This window comes from Schistocerca americana, chromosome 7 (assembly GCF_021461395.2).
Source record: "Schistocerca americana isolate TAMUIC-IGC-003095 chromosome 7, iqSchAmer2.1, whole genome shotgun sequence".
NCBI lineage: Eukaryota > Metazoa > Arthropoda > Insecta > Orthoptera > Acrididae > Schistocerca > Schistocerca americana.
This window is the reverse complement of record NC_060125.1, coordinates 46056743-46074651: the sequence shown is the minus strand read 5'-3', so window position 1 is coordinate 46074651 and position 17909 is coordinate 46056743. Positions and strand designations below refer to the sequence as shown.

Genomic DNA, 17909 nt, shown 5'->3' with positions numbered 1-17909 from the left:
CCCACTCTTGGTGATACGAGCGTAGCTAGAGGTAGCTGGAGACACAGGGACTGAACAATGGAATGGCCTGGGCAGTGTTGACGTGATCGGACGTGCGTAACTGTGCTCACGCAAAAGTGATTGTGCAACAGCGAAGAGGCGAATATCGTCGCCGTTTGTGGAGTAGAACGCGACGAATGGTAGTCGAAGCCGTCTCTATGCCACTGGGGCTGATTGTAAGAGTTCCTGCGCCCAGATTTTATGGCGGACGTGCAGTAGCTTATACGAGTGCTACAGCTCGTAGTTCCAGCCGCCATTGAGGGCATGAGGCGTGAAGAGCTGCGTTAGCCACATGCATCTCACCACCAGCACCGACACGTCTACCCAAGGCAAGACTGCTTGCAATTGTTAAGTCGAACTTTATATACATGTAAAAGGAGCATACCAGTTTTCTTTTATGCAAGTGCAGAGGACAGAATATAGTAATGAGTAAAATTACGACGCATGTTGTTCATTGTAAAGTGTAGTAACCTCAAACATAGTGTAGTGAAATCAGACTGAGGCCACCATCGCCTCTTTCATTTACAATTCTTTTGGTTGTAGAATACTTACGCGTATAAGAATGTTGAAAAGAGCAATGGTCACACCAGAATGAGTCGCCTATTTATAGTTACTTAAATTTTTCTGAGTAACCTTTCAAGTAAAGTCACTTAACTAAGCCTATATCAATTGTCCAAAGAGTAATATCCAAAATCATTAAATAAGTTTAAGGATAGAATTTTGTTAACCTAAGTTGCATAAGTTGTCTTGGTGGTAATTACCAAGCCAACTCACAGAAATTGAGAGAGTATTTGCTTTGTAGAATCACCTAAAATGATCAGAAATAGTAATATTCAGAATTAAGTTTAAATTCAACTCGAGCCGTTTCACTTTGAAACGAGCCAAAAAATTGATTTATTCTTTTGCTCCTTCAGAGCTGGCGACCGTAGTTATAAGTATTTTCAGGAGGATTCGACGGTAAGTCTGCTGCTCTCGTCGTGCTGATAGGATTATCCACTGCTGCTAGCAGTGGTGATTGGATACATAAGCTCACTACCAAGTTAAGTGGGTCAGGTAGGCAGTGTTACCGTGTGAACTGTAGGGCACTGTAGGCCGTGGATCGAACCCTTTCAATCATCACAGCTCTTTGGGAAATAGTCCGGTTAGGAGTGTACTAATCATTAGGTAAATACTGGCGAGTAACGGTCAAAAATGTATACGCAAGTGAATTTAGCAAGGTCCATGTAGCACCTAGTTAATGTGGTGCAATGGCGAGGGTAGGAGTGGAGTAAAAGTGAGCTGAGCTTGTGGCAGCTGTGCTGTCTTCAAAGATTAACAACGTGAATTCACTACTACCTCTTACCATTAGGACTGAGCTATTTACGGTTTAAATACGTAGCAGTAAGCGCAAAGGCGTGACAGCTACAAGGCCGTATTGGCATTATACATACGGAATTAGGAAGTGGGTCATTCCGTCAGTGGAGGGGGTTAAAACAACCGAGTCAGTTGAGAACATACCCCATTTACTGATGGAAAGATTCGGCGGTTCGGTCGCAACCGGTTTTATGTCTCTGCTCACCTCGGCAATGAAGTCGCCCAAGCTGAACGATGGCCCCTTGCATTTTCGGACCATTGCGCCGTCATTTGCTCCCTGGCTCTGCCACCTCAGTCAGTGTGGCGCAGCAGAGGTTACTGGAAGCTTAATACCTCCCTCCTTAATGATCCACACTGCCGACAATGTATTGCCACTACATGGGCGTCTTGCGAAAGACGCCTTCCGCAGTACACATCCACGTTCCATTGGTGGCTCAAATGTGCCAAACCTGCGATCAGAAAGGCCTTCATACAATGTGGCAAGGAAGCAGCAGCATGGCATCGAGACACCACAAATTTTCACTACGCCGTGCTCCGTGAGCTCGATGCACTCCCTCCATCACCTGACACCCACAGGGAACGACAACGTACTAAAGCTCCTCTCCTCTCTCTTCAACGTGCACGACTGCATGGTGTCGTGGTGCGTTCCCGACGACAAGACCTCCTCCACGACGAAACCCCATCCACAATCCATGCCGCATCAGACCATAGTCGTCGACGTCGGCTTTTCGTCCCCAACATCACGACCTCCGATGGTGTTCACCACACAACACAGGCGGCGGACGTGTCCGCCTTTGCTGAACATTATCGCCAATTTTATGATGATGAACCGATGGCGACGCCCATTCCTGATGATCTCCGTCCTTCCCCTGATCGGACCCTCACCGTAGCGGAGTCAACCTCCATGATGTCTGCAATCACCGTAGAAGAGGTGGTAGATGCGATCAACAAAGGGGCCAAGAACAAATCACCCGGACCAGATGGTCTCCCAGTGGAGTTTTACCGGGCGTTCACCATGTTAATGCTTCCTCGCTGGACGGAAATGATTCAGGAACTCTTTACTCCGTCCTTCCCAATTCCACCTGAATTCGTCACTGGCATTCTTCTACCTGTGCCTAAACCGAAGGGAGGGTCTCATGTCTCTGCATATCGCCCCCTTACACTACTGAATGCAGACTATAAAATCTATGCACGCCTCTTAGCAGCGCGCATACGCACCGTCTTACCTACGGTCCTTTCACCTGAGCAGACTGCACGTGGTTGTGGGGCCACCTTACAAACAGCCCTAGGATAATGCCGTGACCTCATTGCACTGGCGTCGGTTTGTCGCCTTCGTGCAGCACTGGTATCCGTCGATTTCACGAGTGCCTTTGATCGCGTTCGACACCCATTCCTCCTCATGGTGGCGACACGTATGGGGTTCCCATTGCTTTTTGTCGATGCCATTCGCCGGTTACTCCTTCCCGCGGTCTCGATGGTACAAGTCAATGGGAGGCTTGTAGGACCGATTCCTATACGCCGCTCTGTACGTCAAGGATGCCCTATGTCTACTTTACTATATGCCATTGCACTTGAGCCCCTCATCACTGGCCTTACCTCTAGACTGCAGGGCCTCACTTTGCGTGACCACACCTTTCAGTGTAGGGCTTATGCGGACGATCTCCTCTTTCTCACCTGCTCCTCCACGGAACTCAATGACGCCATCCAATGGATCCACCAGTATGGACGTCTTTCTGGTAGCATTCTTAATGTCCGTAAATCGACTATGATGCACATTGGGCACGGCCTCCCGGCTATGGTGCCGACCCCACTCCCAGTTAGTGCCACCCTTCGTTACTTGGGTATCGAATTTACGAGCTCCACACACCGCACAGTGGCCCTGGCTTATCGGCGGCTTTTGCAGTCGATTCGGCACCATGTCCGCGGTCAAGTGCACCGTAACTTAAACCAACTCCAACGTGTGTCCTATGTCAACATCTATGTCGCCCCTAAACTGGTACACGTCGCCCAGATCCTCCCAATGCCGTTACTCCTTGGCCGCCGCATCCAATCAGCCTTTGGATATTTCGTGTCAGCAGGGGCACTTTTCAAAGTCCGCTACAACACTCTATCACTGCCTCCTGCAAAAGGTGGCCTCGGACTCATCAACGTGCGGGCACGCTCTTCTGCACTCTTTGTCCACACTCTGTTGCGGCACTGGCAGGGGCCGGTCCCGTCTTTAACACGCAGTCTCTTAGATATCCTCCGACCAGCTTCTCTCGAGCCACCGATCAATGTGGCACCTATTTCTCCATTATTGTACTACGTCACCAATTGTTTCATAGAACTCAGCTACGTTCGGGCCGATCTTCCAGTCACCCGTCCTCCCCGTACAAAAGATTATTATCGTTTGTCTATGCTGTCCAACCCTTGCGACGCTATGGTGCTACAGCATCCTGACATTAACTGGCGCACGGTTTGGGGGTGTGTGCATGCACCCTTTTTACCGTCATCTGTATCTGCACTCTGGTATGTTTTAGTCTATGGAAAATTCCCGACTAATAGTCGACTTTATCGCATAGGACTGGCACCTCCCCACTCTGCCCTGACTGTCACCTCGAAGACACCGACGAGCACCGTCTTACGTGCCCCCTGAAACAAAACGTATGGCTCCTCATCCAACGAATCGTGGGCTTTTACCTCCGTGCCCCGCCAACGACGGTAACCCCGGATTTCCTGTTGTTGCCCCAGACATTTCACTACCCTCTTGCTAAGCACCATACTCTAATCTGGTTTCGAGGACAGGCTTTAGAATATCTCTTTCGGAGTGGTCCGCATACAGTCCTTGACTTCTGGTACAAAGTTGTGACCGCGCATAGCACCCTCACCCGAAAACCATCTTACCGACAAACTCTTGCCGGTTATCTCCGCAGCGTCTTCCTTGACCCCCCTCAAAGTTGGGGTGTACCATGCCTACCTGTCACATGATGCAACACCCTTAGCCACGTTCTCATGCATCGACCAAAAACAAACACAATTTTTTTTTTTAAAAAAGGAAGAAGACAGAATATGTTATATTTTGTTGTATTTAATGTTTTTCTTTTTTAATATTTTTTTTGTTTAACTAACAGTCATTTGTATATTTTTAAATGGTACCTTGAAGAACTCTTGCATAGTGAATATATATGTACTTTTAGTTTGTTCAATACAAATTTTTAAACAAAAACAAAAACAAAAAAAAACAAAAAAAAGGAAAACAGGATATGTTCTAATTTGTTGTATTTCATGTTATTCTAATACTTTGTTTACCTAACACTCATTTGTATATGTTTAACTGGTACCTTGAAGAACTTTTGCTTTGTGTATATATATATGTACTCTCCGTTTGTTCAATTAAAAAAAAAAAAAGGTGGTACAGCAGTTGCCCGCGAAAGGCAAAGGTCCCGAGTTCAAGTCTCGGTCGGGCAAAAATTAAAAAAATAAAAAAATAAAAAAAATAAAAAAAATAAATAAAAATAAAAAAATGGATAAGGCGTCGGACTTCGGATCCGAAGATTGCAGGTTCGAATCCTGTCACGGTCGAGTTTTTCCAGTTCTGCAAAAGATGCATGCTGTTTTACTGTGTTGTTTGAGTACTACAAAACTAGTTGAACGTTGCTGCTGTCCGCTTCCTGGCTGCAAACCGGCGTCTACCTGGAAGCTCAAGCAAGACAAAGGGGTTGTGTAGCGAAATTTTCGGCACAGTGCCGATCAGGAGAGTTTTCTTGGAACTACTGCGTCTGACTCAGGACCCAAGAGCTACGCCACAGGCGTCTGCGCACAGTCGAGCATGTGTGTTGAATAATGGTGCTGATAGCCACGTATCATTTCAAGTAGATTTGATGCCTTTCGGAAAATTTTTTTCATTGAATAGGATTGTAGCTCATTTGTGGCAGCAGGAAATAAGCTGTTTTCAAAAGGATCTTCCATAGATGGTCGCAGGTCGCATAAATACTGTATGGCTCGTAACGCGTTGTGTGGAGTCCGGCTAGCTACGTCGGTAGAGCATGAGACTCTTAATCTCAGGGTCGTGGGTTCGAGCCCCCCGCTGGGCGGCGCAAAATTTTGTGTCTACGCGGATGCAACCTGCGCCCCTCTCGTGAGCCCTGCGTAATGAACGTAACGGGTTACGACGATGCCTAGCTTCGTATGAATATCAGAGGAATGGTTTTTGAAGCTGAAAGTAACTCTGAAATGAATTAAATGTGTTGTTTTGGAGTTTTAGGCGTACATCGATATCGTGTGAGATGTGTAAGAAAGCAGCAGCTGTGCTAACTAAATACAAATAATGGTCGCTAATGCGGTGCGTTTCCAGCTGAAGGGCTCCGATTCACTAGTCCATAAGAATAAAGTACCCGAAAAGTGCGCTAGGCGGCGCCCCCTTAGCTCAGTGGCAGAGCGCTGGTCTAGTAAACCAGAGGTCGTGAGTTGGATCCTCACAGGAGGCAAATGAATTTTGTAACAGCCCCTTCTACCGTAGCCCTTTCGAAAATAGCGGTCAAGGATAAAAAAAATTATGAATGGGTGCGATATTTAAGAAATGCTCTCGCAAGTGAATAGTGCGAATGGTGCTATTAAAGTAGGCACCAGATACTGCTGCTTTTCCTCTGTTATGCGAGTCCTGACTGGATATCTGCCCCCCCCCCCCAAATTCTATCAGTCCCTCCAGATCCTTGAGCGTCATGCACTCCGCCTCGCCTTCCGTATCCGCCTCCCGTCGCCCACGCGGATCCTGTATGATCTCATCCCCTTCCCCCACCTCCTCCTTTCCTTGAAAGGATACGGATCCTGTACACCTCCCGTAAACTCGATCCTCCTCACCCGCTCGTCTCCCCAATCCTCTCCCATCCCCGCCCGCTGCCGCGCCTGTATTCCCACGTCCTGCCCGGTCTCCATCTCTCCACCCTCCTTACTCTCTCCCACAGTGGCTTCCGCCAGCTCCCCCTCCCTGATGATGTCCTCCTCCCCTCCATCTACCCCTCCTATCAACTTTGACCCTGCCCCACCACCCACTTCCGGTGTCCTTTCCTTTAGGCACCCTCCCTCCCTCCCTTCTCTTCCCTTCCCACCCCTTCTCTTTCCTTTTCCCCCGTCCCCTCCCTCCACCACTCTTCCCCCCGGGCTTCCCCTCCCCCTTCCTCCCTCCCCCCTTTCTCCCCTGCCCGTGGCATCTCTGCTCTCCCCTCTCCCTCTCCCACTCCCCTTCCTCCTCCTCCTCTGTTGGCAGGTCCCCGGACTCGCACAGGCATAGTGAACATTTGCGCGCCGGAGATCATCGCCGTCAGTGTCTAGTGTGTGTGCTTCGTTTTGTGTTTCGTGCAGTTACAACTCAATTGTTCACATGTGCCGTCGCAGTTCTCCGTGTTTTGTGCGCCGTGTCAACAAGTGTTAGTGTTTTTATCGTCCAACGTGAACGGCTTCTTGTTTTTTGTTTTTTTGTAACTCCTTTCTTTGCCCGCCATTTTTTGTATTTTCTGTGCCACCTATCTCATATTATTGTACCCCATAAGGCTGAAGAGCGGCGTATTAAGCTGCTGCCAGCCCGCCTTGTATGAGGTGCTGAAAATTACAATAAAGGAAAAAAAAAAAAAAACTGCTGCTTTTCCTCTGTTATGCCAATCCTGCCTGGATATCTGCCCCCCCCCCCCCCCAAATTCTATCAGTCCCTCCAGATCCTTGAGCGTCATGCACTCCGCCTCGCCTTCCGTATCCGCCTCCCGTCGCCCACGCGGATCCTCTATGATCTCATTCCTGTCCCCCATCTGCTTCTCTTCCTCAAACATATCCGCATCCTCTACACCTCCCGCCGTCTTCAACCCCCTCACCCCCTGGTTGCTCCTCTCCTCTCCCATCCCCGCCCCCTGCCACATCTTCACCGTTGCGTCCCCCCTACCCTCCATCTCTACACCCTCCATCTCCTATCCCAAGGTGGCTTCCATCAACTCCCCATCCCAGATGATGCCCTCTCTCCCTCCATTTATCCTTCCTATCAACTCTGATCCTCAATCCCCCTCCTTTCCTCTGTCCGTTCCCTGGGCTGCCTCTTCCCCCCCCCCCATTCCGTCCTGATTTCTCCCCACTAAACCTCTCCCTACCGCCCTTCTCGCCCCCAGTCCTTTTGTATTCCCCTCCTCTGCCTACCCTCCTCTGCCTACCCCACTCCTCTGTCGCGTCTGCCCCCCCCACCCCTCTTATGGGTCCTCATCCTCCTTCAGCTCCTTTCCCGGCTCCCCCTTCGCTTTTACTCTCCTTTCCCCCCCTTTTTTGTTTTCCCATCTTCTGTCCAGTTTCCCACCACCTGCTCTCGACTGTGGTGTCACATTTGCCAACTTTTTAGTGCAGTGTTCCAGTGACTATTCAGTGTTGTTTGTCTTTCTCGTGATGCGAACAGAAACCATGCTGTCGCTAGGTGTGCATTTTATGTCCTTTGCGAACAGAATCCAGACTGTCGCCGTGTATTTTAATTTCTATTGTTTTCCCTGTCTGCTTCGTATGTATTTTTATTAGCGTCATCATCCCTGTGTTTTTGTTTTAAGTTCCACGATTTCTTTTCGCCTTGTTACTTTCTAAGTCTCCGATTTTATCGCCTGTTTTTTATTATTTGTTCTCTTGATCTTTGTCACAAAATCTGTCGGCTGAAGAGCGGCATACTAAGCTGCTGCCAGCCCGCCCCCTTCGGGGGGAGTTGAAATTCAATAAATGAAAAAAAAAAAAAAACTGCTGCTTTTGGCAGTCTCCGGAGAATGCCGACGTGAAATACTTAGTTCTTGTGATGTATTTTCTACCCCTGGTAGAGACCCTCACGGTTGTCGTCGTCGTCGTCGGCGCCGCCGCCGCTTTGGTAATAGCGGCAACTCGCCATTGTATGACATAGGGTGAGGTACCTTCTGCAACCGACTGAGATGGCAGTAAGCGATTGAAGCTGATTTGCAACCTCTTGTTTGATCAGCGTCATTAGGGCTTGAATGTAACTTGCGATGGGACACAGCAAGAAGTAGCGTCGCCTTTTTAGTACTGAAATTGGAGATGGAGAATTGCGTCAAAGATGGGAAATTCATTCCGGCAAGCGTACAAATGGCGAAAATGAGGTGTGTGTGGGGAAGCATATTGCTCCAGTGACCGTGTGGCCTAATGGATAAGGCGTCGGACTTCGGATCCGAAGATTGCAGGTTCGAATCCTGTCATGGTCGAGTTTTTCCAGTTCTGCAAAAGATGCATGCTGTTTCAATGTGTTGTTTGAGTACTACAAAACTAGTTGAAAGTTGCTGCTGTGCGCTTCCTGGCTGCAAACCGGCGTCTACCTGAAGCTCAAGCAAGACAAAGGGGTTGTGTAGCGAAATTTTCGGCACAGTGCCGATCAGGAGAGTTTTCTTGGAACTACTGCGTCTGACTCAGGACCCAAGAGCTACGCCACAGGCGTCTGCGCACAGTCGAGCATGTGTGTTGAATAATGGTGCTGATAGCCACGTATCATTTCAAGTAGATTTGATGCTTTTCGGAGACAATTTTTCATTGAATAGGATTGTAGCTCATTTGTGGCAGCAGGAAATAAGCTGTAGACAAAAGGATCTTCCATAGATGGTCGCAGGTCGCATAAATACTGTATGGCTCGTAACGCGTTGTGTGGAGCCAGGCTAGCTCAGTCGGTAGAGCATGAGACTCTTAATCTCAGGGTCGTGGGTTCGAGCACCACGCTGGGCGGCGCCAAATTTTGTGTCCACGCGGATGCAACCTGCGCCCCTCCCGTGAGCCTTGCGTAATGAACGTAACGGGTTACGACGATGCCTAGCTTCGTATGAATATCAGAGGAATGGTTTTTGAAGCTGAAAGTAACTCTGAAATGAAATAAATGTGTTTTGGAATTTTAGGCGTACATCGATATCGTGTGAGATGTGTAGGAAAGCAGCAGCTGTGCTAACTAAATACAAATAATGGTCGCTAATGCGTTTTATTCGTTGCCTTTAATATTCTTCTCATGAGTGGTGAGTGCTGCCTGCAGAAAGCCTTTATCTTGCGAATTCACGTGAAAGTTTGTGTTCCCTGTGAGGTCCACTACTTGGGATTAACTAGACTGCTCCAGCCAGGTGGCTCGTTGGTCTAGGGGTAAGTCTGCCTGCAGCGGCCGTGGCGTGCGGTTGTCTGTGCTTCGCGCTGCGGCTGGGTTGTTTACTTCTGCGGGGTAAGTCGCTCGCTAGCAGCGGTTATTGTTGCGTTTGCGGAATGACGATGAGAATTCAGTGATGGCACATACTATGAGGAAGGACACTTTGAAGTTAACGTTCGATAACACGTTTGCCCGACCAACATCCTTCGAAATCGAGGATTTCCCCGAAGAATGATGAAAATTGGACTCGATGAGATTGTCGGTATACATTTGTCGATTCTGTCTAGCGTCGTTTATATCAAGATGAGGGATGCCGAGTTTTGTGACAAACTAGTTGACTCCTAATGTTCCGGTTTGAAGTTTAAGCATAGTGATGGCAATGTGGGTGTGGTTACTGTTTCCCACGCCGGGCTTGGACTTCGAACAATTCGCATTTTTGAACTACCCTTTGAGGTCCCAGCAGAACAGATAAATGTTGCGATATCGCCGTATGGCAAAGTGTTGAGCAACTTTGCGGAACGTTGGTCTCCGGCACATAAGTATCCGGTACTGAATGGCGTCAGGCAGCTTAAAGTTGACTTGCAACGACATATTCCGTCGTACGTCACGGTTAGTGGGTACCGTGCCGTCGTAATGTATGCTGGCCAACCTAGGACATGTGCGACATGTAACTCGACGGGACATGTTCGTGCGGGATGTTTACAGCGTCGTGTAGTTCAACTGCCAACCGGAGAGAGTGTTAGCCCTCCCGCGATGTCAACGTTACCGTCATCGTACGTGTCGGTTGCCCGCGGTGAGCCGTCAATACAACCGATTCGCGATAAACCTGCCGGACCCAGTCCCGTCGTTAATGTGACATCTCCGGACACGCCAGTCGCGTCCGAGATGGCTGCTTCTGAAACCCATGACACTAACAGGACCAGTGATATGGCGGTGGACCAGCCCTCACGGGGTGCTGAGTTGGTGGAGGTGTCCTTGGCTCCTGCTCCCATGTCTGAACGTATCGCTGAAACGATGCCCAACTCCGACACAGTAATACGTGGTAATCGCTCTCCGAAGAAAAATAAAAAACGGAGGATGGCTCACCAAGGTGCGGAAGATACAGCACCGAGCTTGCGGGGAAAAGCTAAATTAATCGGTCAGAATTTAAAAGAAGGGCCCGCAGACGCTGCCGCCTCGCCTTCGCGCTCGCGGGACACAACACGATCAGACGACACCATGTCGGAGACTCCCACGATGTACGACAGCGGACCAGATGAGACGCCAACTCAGCAACCTGAGCCACAGAATACGAATCCACCAGGTTCTGAGCCAGTGGGCACCCTTTGCTCTCCCAATTGGGCGGACGAGTTTGAAACGAATGAAGCTGATGTAGAGATGCAGGAGGATTCCACACCCTCGACCGGCTTTTTGCCTCCCGTATCAGCGGTTGATGGACACAAAGTCCACGTGGCCATGGCGACTCAAACGACCGACACGGTCAGCGCCTCCAGTTGACGGCTGTATGGCGCATCCTATCGTTTGCTCCTTTCGTACCAAACATCTATGACCACCTTGCAGGCCTACAAGATCCTGTCTCTCAATATCAATAAGATACGCAGTGATTTGAATCTGAAGAACTTACAAGACTTGTTATACGCAGCCGACGTAGATATAGCCATGCTTCAGGAAGTGAGTGATATCAGGTTAGACCACATAGCAGGGTATAACGCTTTCGTGAACCCTGGCAACGATTTCGAACTTGGAACAGCATTACTGTTAAGAGAAGGGACCATTGCAAACTGTGAGGCCAAACTGGTGACCGGCAGAGGGATAGCAGTCACTGTCAATAACATCAGACTGATTAATATTTACGCACCTTCTGGGTCCAGTAATAGGCAACACCGTGCAGAATTTTTTCGCCACGAGATCCTTCCGCTCTTCGGGACCAACTACAGTGCTGTCATTTTTGGCGGCGATTTCAATTGTGTGCTTCGTCAAATAGATCAAACTCCACACTTTAATCGGTGTGTCGAATTAGAACAGATCACTCAAGAACTCCGCTTCACTGACACTTGGACGTACATGCACGGAGTGGAAGTGGGTTTTACGCATATTACCAATCATTCGGCAAGTAGGTTAGATAGAATTTACATATCGCGTAATTTAACGCAACACCTGCTACACACCGAAATATGGCCTACTGTATTTTCCGACCATGCTGCCTATATCTTCACCGTCAACATGCAAAAACAGGAAACAGACCGGAGTCGAGGGTTATGGAAGTTCAACATCGCACATTTGCATGATCCTGCATGTCGAGGAGCCTTCCTGTCCACCTGGACGGCATGTGAACGCAAATTCAGATCCTACAACTCCGCGATCGAGTGGTGGCTCAAATGCGCCAAACCACAAATTAGGAAAACTTTAATGTTTTACTCCCGTCAGAAAAGTCTGTGGCACAAACGGACCATGGAATTTTACTTTCAGTGTCTTCGGGAGTTGTACAAATTTGACGCGACCGTTGTCGGCAATTTTGCAAAGATCAAAAGAATTCAGGCGAAACTTTTAACGCTGCAACGGAAACAGTTGGAAGGTTTTCAAATTCGGGCGCGAGTTCCCAAGACGGTGCATGAAGAAGAGGCTGCCATGTATCACATGTTACGTGAAAGTCGACGAGGCAGTCGGAAAATCATTACACAAATCGGAACCAGCACCGGGGCAGTAGTTACTAAACAAAGTGAAATTATGCGTGCGATTGAAGAGTACTATCGAGACCTGATGTCCAATAAAATGACAGATGATAACGTGTTTGCGGAGTTTGCGACAAATTTATCACGGAAACTCAGCCCCACAGAGGCGACTCAGCTGATGACAGAGGTGACAGAAGACGAATTAACAGACGTTATCCTAAGGAGTCCGAAGAATAAATCTCCTGGTTGCGATGGAATACCTGCAGAAGTATATCAAACCTTCTGGCCGCAGATGAAATCGAAACTACTTGCAATATGTCAAGAACTAATGAACGCACAAAACGTTATTCCGCAGGAATTTCGACAAGGAATTGTTGTCTTACTGCCCAAGACCCCGTGCAGTAACGACCTCACAAACCTGCGACCTCTCACGTTATTATATAGTGATTATAAACTATTCGCCCGTGTTCTGAGCCAACGGCTCAAAACTGTCATGACCACAATCACAGGACAGTATCAAACGAGTGTCGGTAGAGATAGATCTATTTACCACACGCTCACGGATTACAGAGATGTCATTGCCGTAGCGGAGGCTTGCAAATTAAAATGCGCCCTCTTCATGATTGACTTTGCAAAAGCGATCGACAGGGTGAGCCATCGGTTCCTTTTCCGCGTTATGCAGGAATTGGGATTTCCGCACCAGTTCACCCAAGTACTCGACAATCTGATCCGTAATAGTACGTCGCGAATTCAAATTAATGGTCGCCTCAGTGGCGCTATTGATATCGAGTGTTCGGTGAGGCAAGGCTGTCCGATGTCGATGGCTCTCTTTGCCATCGCCATAGAACCTCTGCTCGCTACGCTAACTGCACATTTGCAGGGATTGGAAATCAATAGCCAGAAGATTGTGTGCCGTGCGTACGCAGATGATGTCGGCTTTCTTCAAATTCTTCAACGATATGAGGCGGCATCTGGGGCGAAGGTGAACTGGCAAAAAGCTGGACTCATGAATGTTTTACTGTGTTGTTTGAGTACCACAAAACTAGTTGAAAGTTGCTGCTTCCGCTTCCTGGCTGCAAACCGACGTCTACCTGAAGCTCAAGCAAGACAAAGGGGTTGTGTAGCGAAATTTTCGGCACTGTGCCGATCAGGAGAGTTTTTTTGGAACTACTGCGTCTGACTCAGGACCCAAGAGCTACGCCACAGGCGTCTGCGCACAGTCGAGCATGGGTGTTGAATAATGGTGCTGATAGCCACGTATCATTTCAAGTAGATTTGATGCCTTTCGGAAAATTTTTTTCATTGAATAGGATTGTAGCTCATTTGTGGCAGCAGGAAATAAGCAGTAGTGAAAAGGATCTTCCACAGATGGTCGCAGGTCACATAAATACTGTATGGCTCGTAACGCGTTGTGTGGGGCCCGGCTAGCTCAGTCGGTAGAGCGTGAGACTCTTAATCTCAGGGTCGTGGGTTCGAGCCCCACGCTGGGCGGCGCAAATTTTTGTGTCTACGCGGATGCAACCTGCGCCCTTCTCGTGAGCCTTACGTAATGAACGTAACGGGTCACGACGATGCCTAGCTTCGTATGAATATCAGAGGAATGGTTTTTGAAGCTGACAGTAACTCTGAAATGAAATAAATGTGTTGTTTTGGAATTTTAGGCGTACATCGATATCGTGTGAGATGTGTAGGAAAGCAGCAGCTGTGCTAACTAAATACAAATAATGGTCGCTAATGCGGTGCGTTTCCAGCTGAAGGGCTCCGATTCACTAGTCCATAAGAATAAAGTACCCGAAAAGTGCGCTAGGCGGCGCCTTCTTAGCTCAGTGGCAGAGCGCTGGTCTAGTAAACCAAAGGTTGTGAGTTCGATCCTCACAGGAGGCAAGTGTATTTTGTAACAGCCCGTTCTACCGTAGCCCTTTCGAAATAAGCGGTCAAGGATTAAAAAAAGAATTATGAATGGGTGCGGTATTTAAGAAATGCTCTCGCAAATGAATAGTGCGAATGGTGCTATTAAAGTAGGCGCCAGAAACTGCTGCTATGGCAGGTCCCCGGACTCGTACACGCTGAGTGGACATTCGCGCGCCGGAGATCATCGCCATCAGTGTCTCGTGAGTGCCGTCGTGTTTCGTGTGCAGTGTTCCCGTCATACTCCATCGTTCACCTGTGCCATCGCCATCTTCAGTGTTAGTGCGTCGTGACAACAGTTTGTAGTGAATTTTCGTCAAGTGTGAACGGCTCCGTGTTTGTCTTTATGTGTCTACTGTTTTATTACCCACCGTTATGTCACATTTGTGTATTCTTTCTGTTCTATCTTTATCTCCTCTACGGCTGAAGAGCGGCGTACCATGCTGCTGACAGCCTGCCTGTTTGTACGGGTTTGAAAATAACAATAAAGAAAAAAAAAACTGCTGCTTTTCGCATCAGAGGGTTGGATCCCCTCAGTCGACGACGTCAGGTTGCAACGCCTGGGCTGCTCTCAGGTTGTAATCTCCGTCTTCGGCGGTTGTGTCTGTCTGTCTGTCTGCCTGCTGTCGCTGTCCGTCCGTCCGTCCGTTTGTTCGCGCCGCCGCCAGCCGGTGCCCGCCGCCGCCGCCGCCGCCGCCGGTGCCCGCCGCCGCCGCCGCCGCCGGTGCCCGCCGCCGCCGCCGCCGCCGCCGCCGCCATCCGGTGCCGGCCGCCGCCGCCGCCGTCCTGACCCTGGTCTACGGCCGTCTTCATCTGTCTTCGTCTTTGTCTGTCCCCAGTTTCTGTCCTCTCCTCTTCGTTCTGTTCGTGCTTGTTTCTCTCTCCCGTCATGTCCGCCCCCACCACCACTGTCACTACTACCACCACCGCCATTGTCTATACCTCCCCTTCCGCCGCCTCCACCACTATAACTTGGTGTGCCCAGTCCCACCCCCCACCTTCCATTCCACCTCTCCTCACTCTCCCTTCACCCACTATCTTTGTCGCCCCCTCTCCCGCTTCTTCCTCCCGCTCCTCTCGTTCTGATCCCTTCCCCCCACTCCCCCAGCCTGTCACTGCAGCTCCGGCTCGGGTGGTGGCCCGTCGGGCCACTGCCCACGCCCAGCTCTCCCCGTCATCTTCGCCATCACCGCCGCCACTGCCACCGTCATCGTCATCGTCGCCGTCGCCTTCGCCTTCACCGTCACCGTCACCATCTCCGGCGCCGACTCCGGCCCCGGGACCTGCCCCTCCCCGCCACATTCCCGTTGTTCCCATCCCCCACACCTCCTCCACCGCCGTCAAGCGCCCCAGTGGCACTCCTGCTTCCTCTGCTTCCAAAAAGGCTGCGCCTCGTCCTCCTTCCCCCACCCATGATGCCATGGAAGTCTCCCCGCCTGTCCCTGCCCCCTCATCCTCCTCCTCTCACCCTTCCTCCTACCGCTACCTCCTCTCCCGTCCTGATCCCTCTCTCCTTGATGCCCAGAACCTCACCCTCTTCCTTCGCCAGCATTGTCCTGGTGCCCCCATCTCCCTCCTCACTCCTCGCCGAGATTCGGTCCTCATCTCCTCCCCCAGCCCAACCCTCCACACCTACCTCCTTTCCCGCATCCCTGTCACCCGCTTTGGCCCTCATGCCTCTCTCACCCCTGCTCCTTCACCAGCTCCCTCCCACCAACACCAACCTCCGCGTCGCCCGCCAACTCTCACCGCCATGATCACTCGGCTTAGTCCACTGATCACGGAGGAGGAGGTGTTGGCGGAGCTCAAGGCGCATCCCCATTTGGAGGTGCGTGCGGTTCGCCGCATACATAACGCTGCCGGCCCCACCCGCCTTATGCGGGTTTTTCCTGAGCACGCCCCCTCCATTCACCGTCTCCTGAAGGAGGGTGCCCTCCTTTTTAACCAGCGGTACAAGGTCGACCCCTCCCGTTCCCCTCCTCAATCCCTGCGCTGCCAGAGGTGTCTGCGCTATAACACGCACCCCACAGCTGAGTGCCGCGAGGCCCCCACCTGCCCGCATTGTTGGCAAGCGCACTTCCTCAGGCAGTGCCCTAACCTCCAATCCCCTCCTTCCTGCAATACCTGCAATCTCCCCCAACCCACCTACTCCCAAAAGTGTAAAGCCCGACCCCCTCCAACCACTCCTGAACTCACCGTCCCTGTCCGTCCCCTGGACGCCCCCACCCCTCCTGGCAATTCCCTTCGTCCTCCCCCCCCCCACCGCTGAGGACATCATCAGGTTCCTTACCATCGTCTTCCAGAATGTTCATCCCTTTCAGCGCCCACACACCCTCCAACAGATCTCCCTCGCCGCCCGTTCCATATTCCAACTCAAGATGTACGCCACCTACTCCAACAACCAGGCCCATTTCACCTTCTACCGCCTCGACACCCTTGTCTAAATCCCTATCATGGCGCGACAGCAACGAATCCTTTTCAACAACATCCGCTCCCTACCCGTCAACAGGAACCTCTTCCTGCACACCCTTGCCACCCACCGCGTGGATGCCTTCCTCCTTAATGAAACCTTCCTCCAACCCCACCACACCATTCACACTTCGCCCTACCTCCTCCACCGCTCCGATAATCCCCTCCCAATTGCGCGTGGCGGAGTTGCCATTGGTCACCACCGCCAGATCCCCGTTCGGCTCCAACCTCTCCTTCCCGACCCCACCGAACACCTGATCCTTAGTCTCTTCTTCCCCGGCCTTACCGTTACCTGCGCCACCATCTATGTCCGCCCCAACGCTCCTATTCCCTTCGACTTCCTCTCCCACGTCGATCGTACCTTTTCCTCCTACGTGATCGCCGCCGACCTCAACATCCATAGTCGTTCCGCTGCCCAGTTACGGCGATGGCATCGGTTCCTCTCCACCCTTCAAGGTGACCTCGTCCCCATCCCCCGGCATACCCGTCCTGAATCCACTCCACTCCTGATGTTATCCTCTCCTCCCCCAACCTCCGTGGCCGCATAATGGTGGATGTCCTGGAGCCTATTGGTAGCGACCAACCCCCTGTCCTCCTCACCGTTTCAGACGGTCGTCGCCCTCGCCCCGACCCTCGTACTGACCCTCCCCCTAAGTATGTCCACGACTATTCCCGAGCCGACTGGAATCCCTACCGGGATACCCTTTCCACCCAGGTCGATAGCCACCCTCTCACCTACCACCACCCTGACGATGTCACCCATGCTGCCTCCTTTCTCCAGCAGACCTTGTCTGAGGCCGTGGAGGCCCACGTTCCTACTGTCGCCATCCAGCCCCACCGTCCTACCTTACCCCCACAGGCCGTCCTCCTCCTCCGTGAATCCCGTCGTCTCTACCGTGCCTTCCTCCGCACGCGTGACCCGGACACACTACGACGCCACCGGCAACTCCAGAGACACGTTCGTAATTTGCTCGCGGCTAAGAAACGCCGGGACTGGCGACAGACATGCACCCGTTTAAATGCAACCCTACCAATCAACTCGTCCAAGTTCTGGACGGCCTTCCATCGCCTTACCGGAACTAAACCCTCCCCCTACTATCCTCTTCTCCACGATGATCACCCCTTCCCTGACACCCTTAGTAAGGCCAATCACTTTGCCTCCTACCTCTCCGATGTCTTCTCCATCCCCGACGATCCCCAGTTCGATTACTCCCTCTTCCCGGATATCCGCGATCGAACTGATACCTCTGTCCCTCCCCTCGCTCCTGGTTTCCAGTACTTGGACAACATTACACACACGGAACTCAATGCCCCTATCACTACACAGGATCTCATTGTTACACTCC

The 17909-nt window shown here is 50.9% G+C and overlaps 6 non-coding genes across 6 annotated transcripts; all 6 read left to right on the top strand.

Annotated features, from left to right (window-relative positions):
* Nucleotides 1–5392: 5392 nt before the first annotated feature.
* Trnak-cuu lies at nucleotides 5393–5465 on the top strand. The gene has a single exon. It is a non-coding gene; the product is annotated as a tRNA-Lys (tRNA).
* Nucleotides 5466–5786: 321 nt separating this feature from the next.
* On the top strand, nucleotides 5787–5858 carry Trnat-agu. Its single transcript has one exon. It is a non-coding gene; the product is annotated as a tRNA-Thr (tRNA).
* Nucleotides 5859–8527: 2669 nt separating this feature from the next.
* On the top strand, nucleotides 8528–8600 carry Trnar-ucg. Its single transcript has one exon. It is a non-coding gene; the product is annotated as a tRNA-Arg (tRNA).
* Nucleotides 8601–9038: 438 nt separating this feature from the next.
* Nucleotides 9039–9114, top strand: Trnak-cuu. Its single transcript has one exon. It is a non-coding gene; the product is annotated as a tRNA-Lys (tRNA).
* A 4490-nt stretch (nucleotides 9115–13604) lies between these two features.
* On the top strand, nucleotides 13605–13677 carry Trnak-cuu. Its single transcript has one exon. It is a non-coding gene; the product is annotated as a tRNA-Lys (tRNA).
* Nucleotides 13678–13998: 321 nt separating this feature from the next.
* Trnat-agu lies at nucleotides 13999–14070 on the top strand. The gene has a single exon. It is a non-coding gene; the product is annotated as a tRNA-Thr (tRNA).
* The last annotated feature ends 3839 nt before the right edge of the window (nucleotides 14071–17909 follow it).